General features: G+C 39.7%; 1 protein-coding gene and 1 pseudogene across 3 annotated transcripts in view; both read right to left on the bottom strand.

The window, feature by feature from the left end:
- Positions 1-19,335, bottom strand: part of KIAA1217 (KIAA1217 ortholog) — an 839,027-nt gene that overhangs the window by 391,483 nt on the left and 428,209 nt on the right. The window lies entirely within an intron of this gene.
- LOC126963001 (nucleoporin NUP35-like) overlaps positions 1-19,335 on the bottom strand; it is a 35,932-nt pseudogene extending 16,597 nt beyond the window's left edge. The window contains exon 1 of the transcript XR_007728886.1: positions 1-19,335. This exon is cut by the window's left edge and continues 16,597 nt beyond it. The product of XR_007728886.1 is annotated as a nucleoporin NUP35-like (transcript).

Here is a 19,335-nt window from a genome sequence, read left to right as displayed (position 1 = left end):
TTTTCATCTGTCAGAAATAACCTGATAATCACTAGTAGCTTTGTATGCTGTAGCAAGAGGTCTCATGGCAGAAATCTAGGACTACTTCCAGGTTGTGTTGGTGTACCTAGAGTTTTGATTGGTGGTGTAAAGGCTAAAGATGGAGATGATAAAGCACGTCTGTCACTGCTTCCCATTACACTTTGGTCAATACATGGTTTTACACCAATCATGATGGATTCTCCAAAAATCCTCCCATCTTTGGTTAAGGCTTTCCAAGCCTGCAGTTTAGACTGATAACGAATATACATTCAATTTCCTGTGTTAGACATCACACTTTTTCAGATATTCCCATACTGTGCAAATGATAATAATATGTAGGAAGCAGAGGCTTGAGGAAACCCAAACACAGTCACCCAAGTGTCATCAAGGTGATCTTCTGAAGTCAAAGATCTCCTTGAGTATAAAAAAGATCCAACTGGGCAGGAGATAATGTCATCTTTCATGGCTTACCGATATTTGCTGGACTAAACATACTTTGCCCTGTTCCAGGAGTAGATGTAACTCCAGCAAGAGGACTCTGCATTATGAAATGTTTGGCTGTCTTATTGAAGTTAAAGGTGTTGATCCAAGTCCTGCGCTAGAAATGTCATCATACATACTTCTAACTGATGGAGCACCACTTTGATCGTTATGAGCTGGTACAACTGGTTGTGGTGGTCACCCACATGCAAGTAAAGGTGATCTCAATTACACTACTCCTACCAAAGGGCCACTAATTCATTGAGGTTGCGGAGTCACCAGAGCTGGCAAATCCCACATTCAAAATCCAGGTAAGAACGGGGCATTAACGCCTGGCTTTGGAGATGAAGCCAGCATCATTGGTTCAGATCCTAACATGGGCACCTGGAGTTCCATGGCAAAGGCTGCCATTGTGTCAGCAACTTCTATTTTATATTCTTAGAAATAGCATATGAGAGTACCAGTTGCTCCACTTCCTCACCAATACTTGGTACAGTCAGTCTTTTTAATTTTAGCCATACTAAGAGTTATAATCTCATTAATTTGCATTCCCTTAAAAAACAATTATGTTGAACATTTTTTCGTGTGCTAATTTGCCATCCTTGTATCTTCTTTCAGATGTATCTGTACAAATCCCAGGTATACTAGAAGAAAACAGGGGAGAAAATCTTTGTGACCTTGGGTCAAGGAAAGATTTCCTAGATATGATGCCAAAACCAAAATCCATAAAAGAACAAATTGGCTTCATCAAAATGTAAAACTTCTGCTCTCCAAAAGACACTGTTAAGAGAACAAGAAGACAAGCCAGAGACTGGGGGAAATTCTTTGCAAAACACACATCTGACAAAGGACTTGTATCTAGAATATGGAAAGAACTTTCAAATTTCAATAATAAGAAAACAAACAACCCAATAAAGAAGTATACAAGGGGTTTCTATGGATACATCTGAAAGATAAAAGGATGGCAAATTAGCACACAAAATATATTCAACAAAATTGTTCATCAAGGGCATGCAAATTAATGAGACTGTAGCTCTTAGAATGGCTAAAATTAAAAAGGCCAGTCATATCAAAGGGTGGTAAGGAAGTGGAACAACTGGTACTTTCATATGCTATTGCTAAGAATGTGAAATGGACAAGCACTTTGGACAACAGTTTGGTAGTTTCTTCAAAACTGAAACACATACTATATGATCCAGCAATTCCACTCCTAGGATTTATTCAAGAAAAATGAGTACTTAAAACTGTACTTGAGATGTGCTTTAATCAGGCACATTAAGAGATACCTGTGAAGGAAGTCATTTTACTCACAGTTCCCTAGAAATGGGAGGCATGGCACACAAAGAGGCCATATGAGCAAGCACCAGGTCAGTCCCGAGTAAAGAGAGCCAGGGGAAAACATGAGCCTTTATGTGGTTTCTGCAGGAAGGAACGTGTGAGGCAGGATAAGAAGAATAAATGAGCTTAGGACTGGCTAGTTTGAATAGTTTCAACCAGCTCCAGGGTGTACAGATTGCCTCTAGTTTTCTGGTACTCAGCCCTGGGATGATAGGGCAGGTGGATAGTGGCCCAGAGTGTAAGAGTCTGATCAAAGAGCAGTGGGGGATTCCGGGCTCTGGATTGGTTAGTTTACAAATAAAAGTGATGTTGGCAGGTAAGTCTTGTTACCTTTAGGAACTAGTTTACCCTGGGAGAGGCAGTGTCTCTAAGATCAGTAAGGTTTCAAATGTCAAAATATCAGAAACACATGGTTAATATAGAATTCTATCTCCATACAGAAACTTTATGTGAATGTTCATGTTGGCTTTATTTGCAATAGCCCCAAACTGGAAGCAAACCAAATATACGTCAACAGTTAAATAGATAAACAGATCATGGCATATCCAAATAATAGGCTACCACTCAACAGTAAATAAGAAATGAATTATTAATACACGCAAAAATATAGATGAATCTCAAAATAATTATGCTGGTTGAAAAAGGGAGACAAAAATGGAGTATGTATGATACCATTTACTCTAGAAAATGCAAGCTAATTTCTAGTGACAGAACACAGATCGGCTGATGGCCTGGTGATCAGGTATGAGGGAGAAAAACATTAAAAATTGGTGATGGATTTGTCATCATTTTGACTGTGGTGATAGTTTCATGGTGTATACATATGTTGAGGTTTATCAAATGGGAAAATTTAAATGTGTGCAGTTACTAAAGGTATAAATGTGTGCATTTATACTTCAAATAAGCTATTTCAAACAACTGCTTGTCAAGGGAATATTTTATTTCCCAGTCTCTAAAGTTATCTAATCAGAATAAAGAAAACTCTTAGCTCAACTTCAGGTCACAGAGTGGCCCAAATGTTGCCCAGAGATAGTTGCAAACCCAAATTTTTTTTTTTTTTTCCAAGACAGAGTCTCACTGTATCGCCCAGGTTAGCATGCAGTGGCTTGATCTTGGCTCACTGCAACTTCCACCTCCCATGTTCAAGCAATTCTCCCTGCCTCAGCCTCCCGAGTAGCTGGGATTACAGGTGCCCAAAACCGAGCCCAGCTAATTTTTGTATTTTTTAGTAGAGACAGGGTTTCATCATGTTAGCCAGGCTGGTCTTGAACTCCTGACCTCAGGTGATCTGCCCACCTCGGCCTCCCAAAGTGCTGGGATTATAGGCGTGAGCCACCGCGCCCAGCCCCCAACATTTTTTGAGAAGCAAATTGGACTCAAAATTAGTAATCTTGGGTCTTGGTTCCAGCTCTGCCATTGATTTGCTGTGTCATTTTAGGCAAATCATTCAATTCCTCCAGACCTCAGTTTTCTTGTGTATAATACGAATATGTGGAACTTAGATGTTCTCTAAGTACTTGTCATTTCGAAACTGTGGATCCAGCACCACTAACTAGGGTTCTGTGGATCTATCCAAGTTGCCCAGCTCAGAGAGTTTCAGATAACCCCTGATCCTATCTCCAATTCCTGACAGCCATTTGTCAAGGGCAAAAAGGAAGATTAGGAAAGGAGGCAGGAGCAGGTTAACAGGAATTGTTTGGGAGTGCACTAAGTGTTTTAAAAAAATTATTGTGGTAAAATACACGTACCATAACATTTATCATCATAATCATTTTTAAGCGTACAGTGCAGTGGCATTAAGTACTTTCACCCTGATCTGCAACCATCACCATCACCCATCTCCAGAACTCTTTTTATCTTGCAATACTGGAACTCTGTACGCATTAAATACTAACTCCCCATTCCCTTTTCCCCAGACACCTGGCTACCACCCCTCTACTTTCCTTTTTTTTGACGTGGAGTCTCACTCTGTTGCCCAGGCTGGAGTGCAGTGGCACAATCTCAGCTCACTGCAACCTCTGCCTCCCAGGTTAAAGGAATTCTCCTGCCTCAGCCTCCCAAATAGCTGGGACTACAGGCACACATAACCATGCCCAGCTAATTTTTGTATTTTTTTAGTAGAAACGGGATTTCACCATGTTGACCAGGATGGTCTCAAACTCCTGACCTCAGGTGATCCACTTGCCTCGGCCTCCCAAAGTGCTGGGATTACAGGTGTGAGTCATCATGCCCGGCCTCTCCCCTCTACTTTCTATCTGTATGAATTTGGCTACTCCAGGTACTTCATGTACGCAGCATCACACAATACGCTAAGTGCTTTTATATTATCATATTTAATCCTTCCAATAAGTCAGGAAGTAGAAATTATCCTTTTCATTATTATTATTATTTTTGTTTATTTATTTTTTATTTTTAAAAGGAGTCTCACTCTGTCCCCCAAGCTGGAGTGCAGTGGCGCAATCTCGGCTCACTGCAAGCTCTGCCTCCTGGGTTCACGCCATTCCGTGCCTCAGCCTCCTGAGTAGCTGGGACTACAGGTGCCCACCAACACGCTCAGCTAATTTTTTGTATTTTTAGTAGAGACGGGGTTTCACCATGTTAGCCAGGATGGTCTCGATTTCTTGACCTCGTGATCCACCTGTCTCAGCCTCCCAAAGTGCTGGGATTACAGGCATGAGCCACCACGCCCGGCCTATTATTTTTATTTTCTTTTAGACAGAGTCTTACTCTGTCAGCTAGGTTGGAGTGAAGCAGCGTGATCACAGCTCACTGCAGCCTCGAAATCCTAGGCTCAAGCCATCCTCATACCTCAGCCTCCTGAGAAGCTGGGACACAGGCATGTGTCACCATGTCTGGCTAATTTTTTTTTTTTTTAAATTATTTTTTGTAGAGACAGAGTCTTACTCTGTTGACCAGATTGGTCTTGAACTCCTGGGCTCAAGTGATTCTCCTGCCTCACCCTCCCAAAGTGCTGAGATTACAGGCATAAACCCGGGGGAATTATCTTTTTAAAAAATACCAAAAAGATGAACAAACTAAGGCTTTGATGGGAAGCCATATATCATAAACTAAGAAGTCACTGGCCCAGCAGTGACACATAGGCTAACTGCTTTCAAAGTCCTGAAACTTCTATTACTGTAATTCAATAACAATGCATTTAATGAGAAGGCAGTGATCTAGCAAAGAGATAACAGAAGTTTCAGAACAATATACAGGTCAGTGGAATTCATTCAACTCTCAGCCTTGACTGGATTATAATAGGCTACTTAAAACCTTAGTGGCTCAGTCTCCGGCTCTCTATAAATTATGTGTATGTGTACGTTATTAAGAACGAAGTTACACAAGGTACCTTCTTAAAACCAAGGTGAAATAAAAATGAGTTAGATCAAATATGTAAAGCTCCAAGTGCCTTCTGAAAGACATATGGTACCATGTAACCACAGAACATGTTTTTATTACTTCCAATGTTTAGAGTTAAATGTCTCTCGAAAACACAGAATAAGATTCCAGACAGACATAACCACAAGTGGTGTTCTTACCCTCAAAAGTATAAACTAACCCTTCCCGGCTGCTGTCTCAGCTGTTGGTGAATCCTAGGGTGTAGGAATTTGCAACCCTTAATGTTATAGGAAGGGATGTTTGCTTCCAAGACCAGCTGTAGCCAATCAACCCAGGAGCGAAACAGACAACCCCACAGTCAGACTTCATGGTAAAAAGGATAGAAGTCCTGTGATGGGCAAACTGACCTAAGGCTAGTAGTTCATGAATTTAACAGTAGGCTGTAAAGCTGGAGAACAGAGGATTTGTACCCAGCAGGCACTGTTCTGAATAGGTTCTTCTTGTAGACTTTCTAGGATTTTGTTGCATACAAGACTGTTATTACATTTATTCTTAACTTCAGAATGAGTGGATTTTGTTGCTCTTCTATATTAGTCATTTGAGACTTATGTATTCCTTATTAAAGCAAGCATTCCACCATATCTAGGAGCAGATTGTTTTTAGTAAGAAAAAAAATTCAACCTTCGAGTTTTCCCTTTATAGTGAAAGATTTAGTGTTGCTTTTAAAATAAATCAGCACAATCTTTCTTTACAAAGAGTTTTATTTTTTTTTAAGGGAACAGAAAGTACAAGATAGTAAAGTTTATTTAAGTGTTAGACAATGGATAGAAAAGATGTAATATGTTCTGCCCTATTTAGTCCAAAGAGAGAATTACTGGATATAGAGGGAGATTTAGAAATCTCACAGAAGTAGCATAATCTCTGCTTTGTCAAGACCATCATCACACTTAAAGCCACTGCCTGTTTCTGTGTACTTCATGCATAAAGAGATAAAATGCTATTTCACAAAGTAAGAATATTTTGTAATTCATTAACTTTCAGTTTGGACACATAACAAATATTTTACATACTGATTCGCACGGAAAGGTTTTTAAAAGGCTAAGTACTTAGCCAGTAAATGAGAAGGAAAGGGAATGGAGATGAAACAGGCGCTCATTCTGTATCTGTGGGTATTTACTACAATAAGAACATTTTATTTTTATAGCACGTTGCTACCATTTGCAATCTGGGCATTTACAGCAAATGTAGACTAGTCAAACCAGAGTTTAAAATACATAAAACCACATCAGGAAAAAATCATACGCTCGCTGCATGAATACTAAATGCTGAGCTACAGAAAAAGAGAGAGGTTATTGCCCATATCTAAGAACCAAAGCATTCTTAAGATAGTGGAGGCTAAAAACAAGGAGAGAGCCATGCAGGGAGGGAGGGAGGAGGGAAGGGAGGAAGGAAAACTAGAATGTTAGTTAGGTCTGACCTATGGTCACAAAACTTAACTACTCTGGTTAACAGCAAGAAACTTACCTTTGGATATTCAAACATGAAACCTAAATGGTTGGGAAGAGTGTGGATAGAGCATAGATAGGATTTGGAATCAGATGAGATTAATATCATAGCTCTATCCTAACTAGCTGTGTGATTTTGGGTAAACCACTCATCCGATCTGGCCCTCAGTTCTCTAAACTATAAAATGAGGGCATTGGTTAAATCCTCCCCCTAAGTCTGTGTAGCTGTGAAAGGCTACAATTCTCTAATAAAGTAACACGAAGAACCAGTGGTGCATCTAGCAAGGGGACTTCCATGTTAACACTCAGCACAATTCGGGGAGGGATTTCAGCAGTGAGGAAGATGGCCAACTCTTTCTTGAGCTAAGAGAGCATTCTTTCTCCAGAGAGACCTCAAGTCCTTCTGAATTCTTACAAATCAACTCTGAAGCACACACCGTGTATGGTGTGGCTGGAACATCCTTCTTCCAGCACCTATCATAGAACCTTGAACCAAGCCCGATGCATGATAGATATTCAATGAATGAACTCCAGGAAAATCTCTCCTCTGGTCAGATTCTTTGCCTGCCCAGCATAAGAGCCCGTGGGTTAGTTTCTTAGTCTCTTAATGCCTCAGTCTCCTTATCCTTAATCACGACAGTGGCTAACTCTAAATCTTTAAAATAAAGATTCAATAAGATAAAATATGTGAAATTCAGTCCAAGCAGCCCAACTACTATGAAATGAAGCATGTGATATCTGGCTTTAATAAGTTCTTCCCCAACCTTCCACAACCAAAAAGTAAATGAACAATAGGAGAAGCATACATTCCTATACTTAATTCGCAGCAATTGGCTCAGATGCGCCTCCCGCCCCTGACTCTACCATCCTTCCCTGCTCAGCTCCTAGCACACCTGGCCTCTGTTCCTCCAGCTTTGTCTCCCAGAACGCGAGTCAGATTTCAGCTTCTCTAGGCCCCTAAGTCTCACTCTCAGGCGTATCCTGCTCCTGGCCACTTTGGATAACATGCCCTTCCATTTCAGGTGTGAACTGGAATTTTCAAGGATGACATCCAGGAGCATGTTGCCTCAGTACCCCCTGGAGAAGGATAACTAACCCTCTTTAGTTCCAGTGATCGAGACTGTCATGGGAAAATTATGCTCTTCAATGAACTTCAGCTCTGTCAGATAATTCAGCTACTGAGAATGAAGCCACACAGAAGCTAGAGATGGCGGGAGGAGGGGAGATTCCTAATGAGGACTTCAGGGATCCCGGAAACAGCCATGCCTGATGCTGATGTGTCCTTGGCTATTTTACTGCATATCCAATTGATTATCTATAACCTGCTTCACCAAGCCAATTTATTTTGATTTCTGGCCTGACAAGTGAGAGCTCTAATACTTAAACTCTATCGGGACAATTGAAATAATAGAAGGGAGGGAGGGAATGGTAGGCTTGGAAATCAGGACTCCTCCAGGATGGCTTCAAAACAAACCCTTCTGCTCCTGCAGACCTTCTCTGGTACGGCCAACACTCCACAGTGAGACAGAATCAGACCAGTCTCTGGAGGTATGAAGGTAAGATGATCATTCTCTTAAACGGATTCTCAATGATGGGCCTCTTTTTAAATATGGACGCACTGGTGACAAGGTCTTACTGCCTTCTAACAAGCCAGGTAGAGTGCCTCACACCTGTAATCCCAGCACTTTAGGAGGTGGAGGTGAGCGGATCATGAGGTCAGGAGATCAAGACCAGCCTGGCCAACATGGTGAAAACCCATCTCTACTAAAAATACAAAATTATGCAGGCATGGTGGCGTGCGCCTGTATTTCCAGCTACTCGGGAGGCTGAGGCAGGAGAATCACTTGAACCCAGGAGGCAGAGGTTGCAGTAAGCTGAGATCACACCGTTGCACTCCAGCCTGGGCAACAAAAGTTTAACTCCGTCTCAAAAAAAGAAAAAGAAAAATACAGAACATCTTTTAGTTCTGTTTTAAGCTTTATTGTTTTTCCTTTCACATCTGGCACAATTTTATATCATTTTATTATCTTCTGGTTCTTACTGCTTCTTTTTTAAAAGAAAAAACCTTGCTATATAATAGTTGCACTTATTTTGGGGTATTGTGATGTTTTGATATATGTATACAATGTGTAAGGACTAAATCAGGGTAACTGGGATATGCATCACCTCAAGTATTTATCTCTTTTGTGTTGGGAACATCACAAATATTTCTTCTAGCTATTTTGAAATATACATAAATTATTTACTATAACTTCTCTTCTGTACTATTACTAGATCTTATTCCTTCTAGCTAACTGTATTTGTGCACCCCTTAACTTCTCATCATCCTTCTCCCATTTTTAGTTTTATTAAAAATAAAAATTTGTCTAAAATTTTTTTCTTATTTCTAGACACTTCAGATGCATACAAACAACATTCAGTGTTTGTTTATGAACAAGCTGCCTCTATTTTCTTACATTAAAAAATGAAATAGGGCCAGTCATGGAAACTCAAGCCTGTAATCCCAACACTTTGGGAGGCTGAGGTGGGTGAATCCCTTGAGGTCAGGAGTTCAAGACCAGCCTGGTCAACGTGGGTGAAACCCGTCTCTACTGAAAGTACAAAAAAAATTAGCCGGGCATGGTGGCAAACACCTATAATCCCAGCTACTTGGGAGGCTGAGGCAGGAGAATTGCTTAAACCCAGGAGGCAGAGGTTACAGTGAGCAGAGATCGTGCCACTGCATTCCGGCCTGGGTGACAGAGTGAGATTCTGCCTTAAAAAAAACAAATACTGTTCTTGAGGAGGAAAAAAAATTGGTAATATTATACTCTTTTATAAACTGTCAGTTCTATCAAATAATTCATATCATATTTCCGTAAAATTCAGGAAACTTTAACTATGATTTCATAGGGAGTGGGATATTGGGAAGTAAGCAGAGGCCAGGCCAACACCAAGATTCTCATCTCAACACAGAATGAGCTTATCTGTTGTCAACAAAGAGTAAAAAACTTACAGAAGTTTCCATATCATTTTAAGATATGTAACATGGATTAAGATCTGAGGGTCAGGAACGAATACTGTATAGAAACAGAAACATATATTCAGATTAAAAAATAATATACATCTATCTTTCCCCGAAACAATTAAAGATGTGTGTTAGTCCATTTTGCATTGCTATAAAGGAATACTTGAGACTGGGTAATTTGTAAAAAAAACAGAGGGCTTATTTGGGTCATGGTTCTGCAAGCTGTACAAGCATGGCACCAGTATCTGTCCAGCTTCTTGTGAGGCCTCAGGAAGCTTACAATCAAGGTGGAAGGCACAGGGGAAGCCGGCATATCACATGACGACAGAGGGAGCAAGAAGAGAGTGAGGGGGCAGTGTCAAGCTCCCTTGAACAACCAACTCTTGCAGGAACTTACAGTGAGAACTCAATCAATCATTACCACGGAAATAGCGCCAAACCATTCATGAGGGATCCACCCTCATGACCCAAACACCAGGCCCCACCTCCAACAATGGGGGCTACATTTCAATATGAGATTTGGAGGGAACAAACATTCAAACCATATCAATAATAAGTAAATGGAAAAAAACCACTAAGCTTAACTTTAGGTTTTTTTTTTTTTTTTTTTAGCTTTACAAAACTGTATCTTTCTATTTACATGTAAAAGATGAGCATCAGAAGTAGCAATTCTTCTACATAATACTACATAAGTGTTCTATAAAACTCAGTTCAATTTGTGCAAGAAAAATTTTAAATCTATTCATAGTAATGAATGCAGTACTTAAGAATGCAAAATAGTTTCAGTAATTTAAAACCAAGAAAAAAAAAGTCTCCTTTAGGGATAAATATCCATATATGGCTTTTATTCAAAGGCAACTTATTTTTAGAAAACAGGAGAAAAAAACCTTTTGCCTCTTTTGGACTTGTATGCTCAAAAGTGACCATACTTAAAACAAAATTCTAACCTTATATTTTAAAAAGCAGTGGTCTGGTAATACATGCACTAAGTATAATAGCTTTTATTTTGAATTTTCTAAAGTACATAATTGAAAATGTGAATCTAGGTACAGAGTAGAAAGTTCATTTTTCTTTTCTTTTCTTTTTCTTTTCTTTTCTTTTTTTTTCAGACAGAATATCACTTTGTTGTCCAGGCTGGAGTGCAGTGGAATGATCTTGGCTCACTGCAACCTCTGCCTCCCAGGTTCAAGCGATTCTCCTGCCTCAGCCTCCTGAGTAGCTGGGATTACAAGCACATGCCATCATGCCTGGATAATTTTGTATATTTAGTGGAGATGGGGTTTCGTCATGTTGACCAGGCTGGTCTCAAACTCCTGACCTCAGATGATTCGCCCGCCTCAGCCTCCCAAAGTGTTGGGATTACAGGCATGAGCCACCGTGCCTGGCCAAAAGTTTATTTTTCAAATTACTAAATGATTTTACTCAGCACACATTTCTGACATTGTGGCTATTTTACCACAATTTAGACATAGCACATCTGTTGGACAATCTACTCTCTAAAACTCAGATATATTAACTGGCTTCTTCAAAGAATTCTCAAAGTGGTGCTTTCAAGGTTAGGAGAGGCTCTCTAAGCATTGACAATATAGATCACGTTAAAGAGTTTTTCTTTTCCTATGAAACAAAATGTGTTTAGGGAAATAAAGAGAATCTACTCTTCACTCTCCCTTGTCCCCACTGAACTGCAAAAATAAAAATATTACATTTTCAAACTGTCAAAAGAAAATAAGAGGACTTCTTTGATGTCTGCAATGAAAACATGGTAGAAAAGAGCAACGTGTTCTGTATTTATCAACCAGCAGACGCTATTACCCACAGCATTCCAGATTCACAGAGAAAGGGTAATTAAAACTGCAAATCCTGGGGCCTCACCAAATCATTTGAATTTTGAATTGGAATCAGAATCTCTGGGAACTTTTTTTTTTTTTTTTTTTGAGACGGAGTCTCTGTCGCCCAGGCTGGAGTGCAGTGGCGCGATCTCCACTCACTGCAAGCTCCGCCCACTGCAAGCTCCGCCGCCTCCCGGGTTAACGCTATTCTCCTGCCTCAGCCTCCCTAGAAGCTGGGACTACAGGTGCCGGTCACTACGCCCGGCTAATTTTTTTATATTTTCAGTAGAGACGGGGTTTCACCGTGTTCCCCAGGATGGTCTCGATCTCCTGACCTCGTGATCCGCCTGCCTTGGCCTCCCAAAGCACTGGGATTACAGGCGTGAGCCACCGCGCCCGGCCACTTTTTTTTTTTTTTTCTTTTTTAACAAAAACAAAAACAAAAACATGTTCCCTAAGTGATTCTTAGGAACACTGAAATGTGCGAGTAACAGAGCATGATGTTGAAGATAGGAGCAACGCTCAAATCCCTCTGGAAGCACCAAATATTTTCCCAGACACTTTCTCTTTGACTTTCTGTTTGACTTTCCTTTTCTCTTTGGTTTTGTGACTGCTTTGTCTCTCCATTTTTGGGAGATGGGGTAGAGGGACATTTGGGAGGTGGAAAGCTGGATTGTCCTAGCCTGTCTCCTTCCATCAGTACAGCAGACAACGGGTGAGCCTATTGCATTCTCCTTGGACATTTCTTTTTTCTTTTCAAGACAAGGTCTCTCTGTGTCGTTTCGGCTCGAGTGCAGTGGTGCGATCACTGCTCACTGCAGCCTTGACCTTCTGGGCTCAAGTGAACCTCCCACCTCCCTCTCCTGAGCTGGGACTACAGGTGCGTTCCACTATACCTGGCTAACTTTGGTATTTTTTGTAGAGCTAGGGTTTCACCAATGTTGCCCAGGCTGGCTTGTTGGACATTTCAATCAGGGTCTTAACGAATGCTTGATGATAATTAAATTGTGTCCAATTAAGGACTCAGTTTCTCTACAGATCAACTTGATGGCTCTGGTGCCTGGATTCTCTTCCAGATATTAAATAATAGAAATAACTTTATCAAGAGCATATTTCTTCATATGACTTAAAAACTTAGAATGGGCAACTTCTGAAGGTTCTTCAGGTGACCAAATGCTTTGAGGGAAACTAAAAAAATACAAAGAAAAGCATGCAATGAGATTATTTATGTAACCCTTTTGTATCTTTCTGAGCAAATGTGATTAATTCAATATGAAGCAGTTGATCCTTACTACAAGTAGCTTCTTTTTTCCCTTTTATCAGGTACATGTGAAGTTTCTTACAAAGCCAAAATGAAATTAGTTGGCTGGTTGCTCAGTGTGACGGTTAATATTGAGTGTCAACTTGACTGGATTGAAGGATGCAAAGTATTGTTCCTGGGTGTGTCTGTGAGGGTGTTGCCAAAGGAGATTAACATTTGAGTCAGTGGACTTGGGAGAGGCAGACCCACCCTCAACCTGGATGGGCACCATCTAATCAGCTAGCAGCATGGCTAGAATAAAGCAGGCAGAAGAGCATAGAACTGTTGAGTCTTCTGGCCTTCGTCTTTCTTCCGTGCTCGATGCTTCCTGCCCTCAAACATCAGACTCCAAATTTTTCAGCTTTTGGACTCTTGGACTTAACACCAGTGGTTTCCCAGGGGCTCTTGGACCTTCAGCCACAGACTGAAAGCTGCACTGTCAGCTTCTCTACTTTTCAGGTTTTGGGACTCAGACTGGCTTCTCTGCTCCTCAGCTTGGAGATGGCCTGTTGTGGGACTTCACCTTGTGATCCTGTGCATCAATACTCCGTAACAAACTTCCCTTCAGATATACATCTATCCTATTAGTTCTGTCCCTTTAGAGAACCCTGACTGATACGCTCAGTAAACACTCATTTTCTGGCTTTGACTTTCTTGAAGTTTGATTTATATGATTCTTTGATAACAATTAACTACCAGACTAGCTCTTGTAAGAGGTCCAAATGCACAGGTGCATACAATGCTTAGTTATAATTTAAGCTTCTGACTAATCTCCAATAATCAACACCTGGATGTGTTTGTGAGCAGCGTCTCCAAGTCAGAGCGAAACAGACAAGAAGGAAAAGAACAACTTGTCCTTGACCAGATTGCTTAAAATTGTTATCCCGATTTTCGAGCAATTCAAGACCTATTTGTGTGACCGCAGGAAACAGGTCAGAGGTATAACAAGTATGAACCACAGAGGAGGTGTCTTATAAGAGCCGGCCCCTGTCGAGGAAGACTTTGTTTGCATTCTCCTCTCTATGCAACCCCAAAACAGGACCTCTAAGAATTTCAATCTCATCATAAATCAAATTCCAAAGTGTTCTTTGATCTATAATGAAAACCCAAATAAGATGATAATCATTAACTCAAATAAATGCCCTGTTTACAAAACCATTGTGACCATTTGGCAGTTGTAAATAACTCTTTGTCTAGGATTGGAAAACTGGACAGAGAAGCAGGATATACAGCTTATCAAGAATGTGAGGGGAGGGAGAGAGGTGGGGCTAACAGGAGAAAAGCAGAGATACTGAGTAACTTGGAGAACAATAAAAGGCAGGCTAGGGGGACTTAAGGAAGAAGCCAGGGTAAAACGCCTAAAAATAGCAGGAGCGTAGGAAATTGTCCCAAAGATATTTGATCTGCCATTGTACTCCAGATCCTGCCATTTCAAGTTCAGATCTATAAAAAGGCATGTTTTAAAAATGTATTATCTCCTTCCTATCTGTTCAGCAAAGGTACTGATTGCGTATCCTGCTTCAAGTCGGTGGTCCTTATAGCAGGATTCTCTAATTTCTTTAACAAATTAGTTATGTTAGATTGCTTTCCCTTTGGGAATTTGCAGGAATCACGAAATTAAGTCAATAATAGTTACCCCTCTTGTCTTTGCAATCAACCATGAAAGCATGAGGGCAAAGCAGATGTGTGTGCCTTATAAACACATTTTAAAACGTGCATCCCTTCTTCCCTTAGCAGAGTTCACTCTACATTAATTTTTGCTCAGTATCTGCTCTTCTATTTCCCTCTGCCCTTTGCTCTACAAGATAATATCTAAATATTCTTTTGCTCAGTTTCCAAATGTTAATCAATGAAAAGCTTCTCAATTGCTAATGTGTTTTAGATAATTTAAAATGAGAATCAAACATTGAAAAGGTAGCCCCTCATTGAATATTGAAAAATGCTTTTAAGATTGGAATGAATGTATGAATAAACACAAAATCCTTCTTGTAAGAAAACTTTTTGATCAACTTAATTCTATTTATCCTATTTATTACTGGGTTTTTTTTCCTCTCACTTTTCTATCTAGATTAGGTAGATTTAAGTCCAGTCTAATACTGTAGATAATAAACATGCACATTCATTTTTACAGAATTGAGTTACAGACTTGACCCTAAATCAGCTGAGAAGTCCATGATTCATTGAGTGTCTGCCATGCCCACAACTCCCTTCTGATAAAACTGATGAATCTCTAGGTCAGATGCCTGGCACCATATGATCCTGCTGTCCTGGTCAGAACTGTTGTTTTGTTTTGTTTCATTTTTTTATCAGGAATGAGCTCCCAATCAAAAGGTTTGCTGCTAACAGAGGGGGAGGCCAGATATGTCAGTAAGGCTGCCCTGTCTCAGTGGTGACCAGTAAAACCAATCACACCCTGGTTTTTAGTGAGACTGAATATGGGATACACTGGGCAGATTAGCTAGATAGTAAGTTATAGTAGCACAAATAAGTAGAAGCAGAAGCAGAATGTAGCTTAGCCCCAAAATGGTGGGGCACAGGTTTAGAAAAAATGGATACTAGGCCGGGCCTTGTGGCTCATGCCTGTAATTTCAGCACTTTGGGAAGCCGAGGTGGGCAGATCACCTGAGGTCAGGAGTTCAAGACCAGCCTGGCCAACATGGTGAAACCCCGTCTTTACTAAAAACACAAAAATTAGCGGGGAGTGGTGGCACATGCCTGTAATCCTAGCTACTCAGGAGGCTGAGGCAGAAGAATCGCTTGAACCTGGGAGGCAGAGGTTACAGTGAGCCGAGACCTTGCCACTCTAGCCTGGACAATGGAGCAAGACTCTGTATCAAAAAAAAAAAAAATAGAATAAGAAATGTATACAGCTTGATGAGTGGATAACGACTTGAGTGGATGACTGCACCTGTGTGTCCAGAGGGCCTCTGGAATTACAGCTGCATCCTCAATGGCTTTCCTGTTCCATGAGATTTCTATGCAGAAATGGGGACATGTCCCTCCTCTTTTCTCTATTTAACTTTAAACTTTCTTCAACGAAGGTAAACCACACATCTCTCTGCTCCTTGTAACCTTAAAGAATCTACCTGAGACAACCAGTAAATTGCTCACTGCTATTTGTCCGCTCTGCCCTTCTGCTTTTTAAGGGTATAAGAAAACAATTTCAGCATGGTATGGATTAATGTTTTTCCCCCTGCTGTGGATTATTGCAGTCTTGGTCTTTGACACTGGTAATAAATTCCTTTCCTCTTCCTGATATATCTGCCTGTCTTTCAGTATCAAGAACTGTACTCAGATCTGGTCTTTCAGTCACTTTTTATATTAAACCTACAGGGACAACAGTGATGTTTCTCAGTAACAGTTCTTGGTCACATGACACCGAGGGAGGCCAGGCTGGTTTATCCTTCTCAAATTCTCGACAGTGTTCAAGGTTGACAGCAACTCTCTTTCCTCTTATCTGTCTTTCTAAAAACAGTTCTTAGCATCTTCTATCTTTATCCTTTTTTAAATTAAAAGTTTTTTTTTTTTTTAATAGATTCAAGGGGTATAAGTACAGCTTTGTTACGTGGATGTATTGCATAGTGGTGAGGTCTTGGATTTTAGTGCACTCATCACTCGAATAGTGTGGATTGGACCCAATAGGTCCATCTTCCTTCTTTCTCCAGCTATTCTGCATCCCATTGGGTTCTCTTCTCATCTTTGTAGACACAAGGAAACCATCTTATCTACACCAAGACACTGCCTTCACACTATCTTACCTATAGGAAGATAATGCTTAAGAACAATGAATCATATAATTTAACAAAAAGTAGAGCCACAAACGATTAGACCAGGAACACATCACCTAGGCCCCTCAATTTATGAACTTAAATTGATACTTGATTCACTGACTGGAAAACTTGTAGGTATGTTTGGAACAACTTGAGTATGTGAAACCACTTTTTTCAATTGTAAATTTTATGAAATCTAAATATATATCAGGTATTTGTGATGAAAATCTAATGCCTGAATTGAACTGTGCTGTAAGTATAAAATGCACACTGGATTTTGAAGACTTAATAGAAAGAAAAAAAAAAACAAAAAAATCTCATTAACATTTAAAAATATTGATTATATGCTGAACTAATATTTTGGATATATTGGTGTCTTTCCCTGTTTGGGCTGCTATAACCAAATTCCATAGACTGGGTAGCTTATAAACAACAAAAATTTACAATGTGGTAATATATTGAGACTGAAAAATAAATTTAAAACACAAAACAAATTAAAAACACTAAAAAAAAAAACAATGAAATTTATGTCTCACAGTTCTGGAGGTTGGGAAGTCCAAGATCAAGGTGCCAGCAGGTGTTTACATATGACCTGGTTGGGTTCAGGCTGCTGGTTCTGACCAGCCTTATCTATGGGTTGTGATTCCAATGTGAATTTAATTGTTTATGATTTCAAAGCTTTTGGAGTGCTGTTTACATCTGTCTTGTGTTTGCACCTTCCTGTGTCCAGTGTGATCTTCATCCAGTGGCTGTTCTCATAATTCAGTTCTCAAGGACTGATGCATGAATGATGCTTAGGGTCAGAACTATGCACACACAATTTGGGGGTGGGCCCAGGAGTTCATACACAACTTGAAGTGATTGCCTTCCTATGCTCCTCCTTTTCTGCAATATCTCTGCAACATAGTCCTTTTTCGTTCCCTGAGGCTTTCAAATAATCTGAGACTTTATTTATTCTGCTGCTATGGCATATTTCTTGTGATTACACTGTGTCTGTGTCCAAGTGGTAGGAAAATGGAGAGAGAGAAAGAAAATGAAACCATCAGGTACTTGCCCCAGGTTTTTAGAAGCACAGTTCCTTTGATTGAAGGATTGGAGGGGAACGTTCTCCTTCTTCAAAGAACAGAGAAAAGGAAAAAAGAGAGAAACAGTGGGTTTTATTCTTTCTCTGAGCATTAAGAGACTCCTTTTTGCTCTTTGAGTCAGAAATAAGAGGATTCTCCTTAGGGTGTCTCTGTTGGCACCAATGTCCTTTTGAGCTGAGTCTGGGAGATGCTGGAGGAAAGAAAGTAAACTCTTTGCCATTTTGATGGTAGTTTGAGTTCTAGTCTTCTACCCCAAAAGACTTTTCAGTCTTTGAAAAGTTGTTTCATACATTCTATCCAGGTTTTTCAGTTGCATTCAATGGGAGAGACATGGTGACTTTACTCTTATCCAGAACAGGACTTGTACCATAATTATTATTTAATATTGTTTTAGACATTGTTGACAATGCAGTAAGACATGACACAGAAATGAGATATAATGATTGGAAAGGAGACAACAGGATCACTATTTGCAAATTCTGGTAAGAGGTAGCGTTCAGCAACTACTAAAGGTATGTTAAGCACGGCCTTTGGGTAATTTACATACAGCAGCCCCTCCTTATCTGCAATTTTGCTTTCTGACACTTCAATTAACCTCAGTTCAAAAATATTAAATGGAAAATTCCAGAAATAAACAATTCCTAAGTTTTAAAGTACATGCCATTCTGAGTGTGTGATGAAATCTCATGCAGTCCTGTTTCACTCCACACAAGACAAGAATCATCCCTTTGTCCAGAGGATCTACCCTGTCTAAGCTACCCACCCACAGTCACTTAGGAGCTGTCTGGGTTATCAGATCGACTGTCATGGTATAGGTATCATAGTGCTTGGGTTCAAGCTTATTTTACTTCATACTAGCCCCAAAGGGCAAGAAAAATGTTGCCGACAATTTGGATATGCCAAAAAGAAGCCATAAAGTGATTTCTTTAGGTGAAAAGGTGAAAGTTCTCAATTTGATAACGAAAAAAAAAGTATGCTGAGGTTGCCAAGACCTATGAGAAGAACAAATCTATTCATAAAATTGTGAACAGTATATTGTTATATTTGCTTGATTTTACTACTAGTTATTGTTATTAATCACTTACTGTGCCAAATTTAAAACTTAAACTTTATCATAGGCATAAAAACATAACATAGGAAAAAACATAGTATATATAGGGCTTGGTACTATCTGTGGTTTCAGGCATTCACTGGGGGTCTCGGAATGTATTCCCCATGGATAAGTGGGGACTACTGAATACATTAAATCAGATGATCTTCATAATAAACCTATAAAATGGATATTATTATGACCATCTCCATTTTACAGATAGGAAAATTAAGGCCAAAATAAATTATGTAAGTTGTTCAATATCACATAGTCGATTTGTGGAAGACCTAGTATATTAGACTGGGTAGACTGTCAAACTTGTGCCCTTACTCAAAGAGGATCAATTGAAAACATGATTGAAAAGAATAAGAATGAAGCAGGCAAACCCTAACAAATATTGAGATATAGTAGAAAGGTATAATAATTAGAATATTTTGGCACTGATACAGAAAGACATATAGATGATCGAGACAACACAGATAATTTCAAAACAGAATCTATAATACATGAGAAATCAATATATACTCAAAAAAGTACCACACACCAATATGGACAAAAGTAAATTGTTTTG

Source organism: Macaca thibetana, chromosome 9 (assembly GCF_024542745.1).
Source record: "Macaca thibetana thibetana isolate TM-01 chromosome 9, ASM2454274v1, whole genome shotgun sequence".
NCBI classification, from domain to species: domain Eukaryota; kingdom Metazoa; phylum Chordata; class Mammalia; order Primates; family Cercopithecidae; genus Macaca; species Macaca thibetana.
This window is presented reverse-complemented; position numbering and strand designations above follow the sequence as displayed.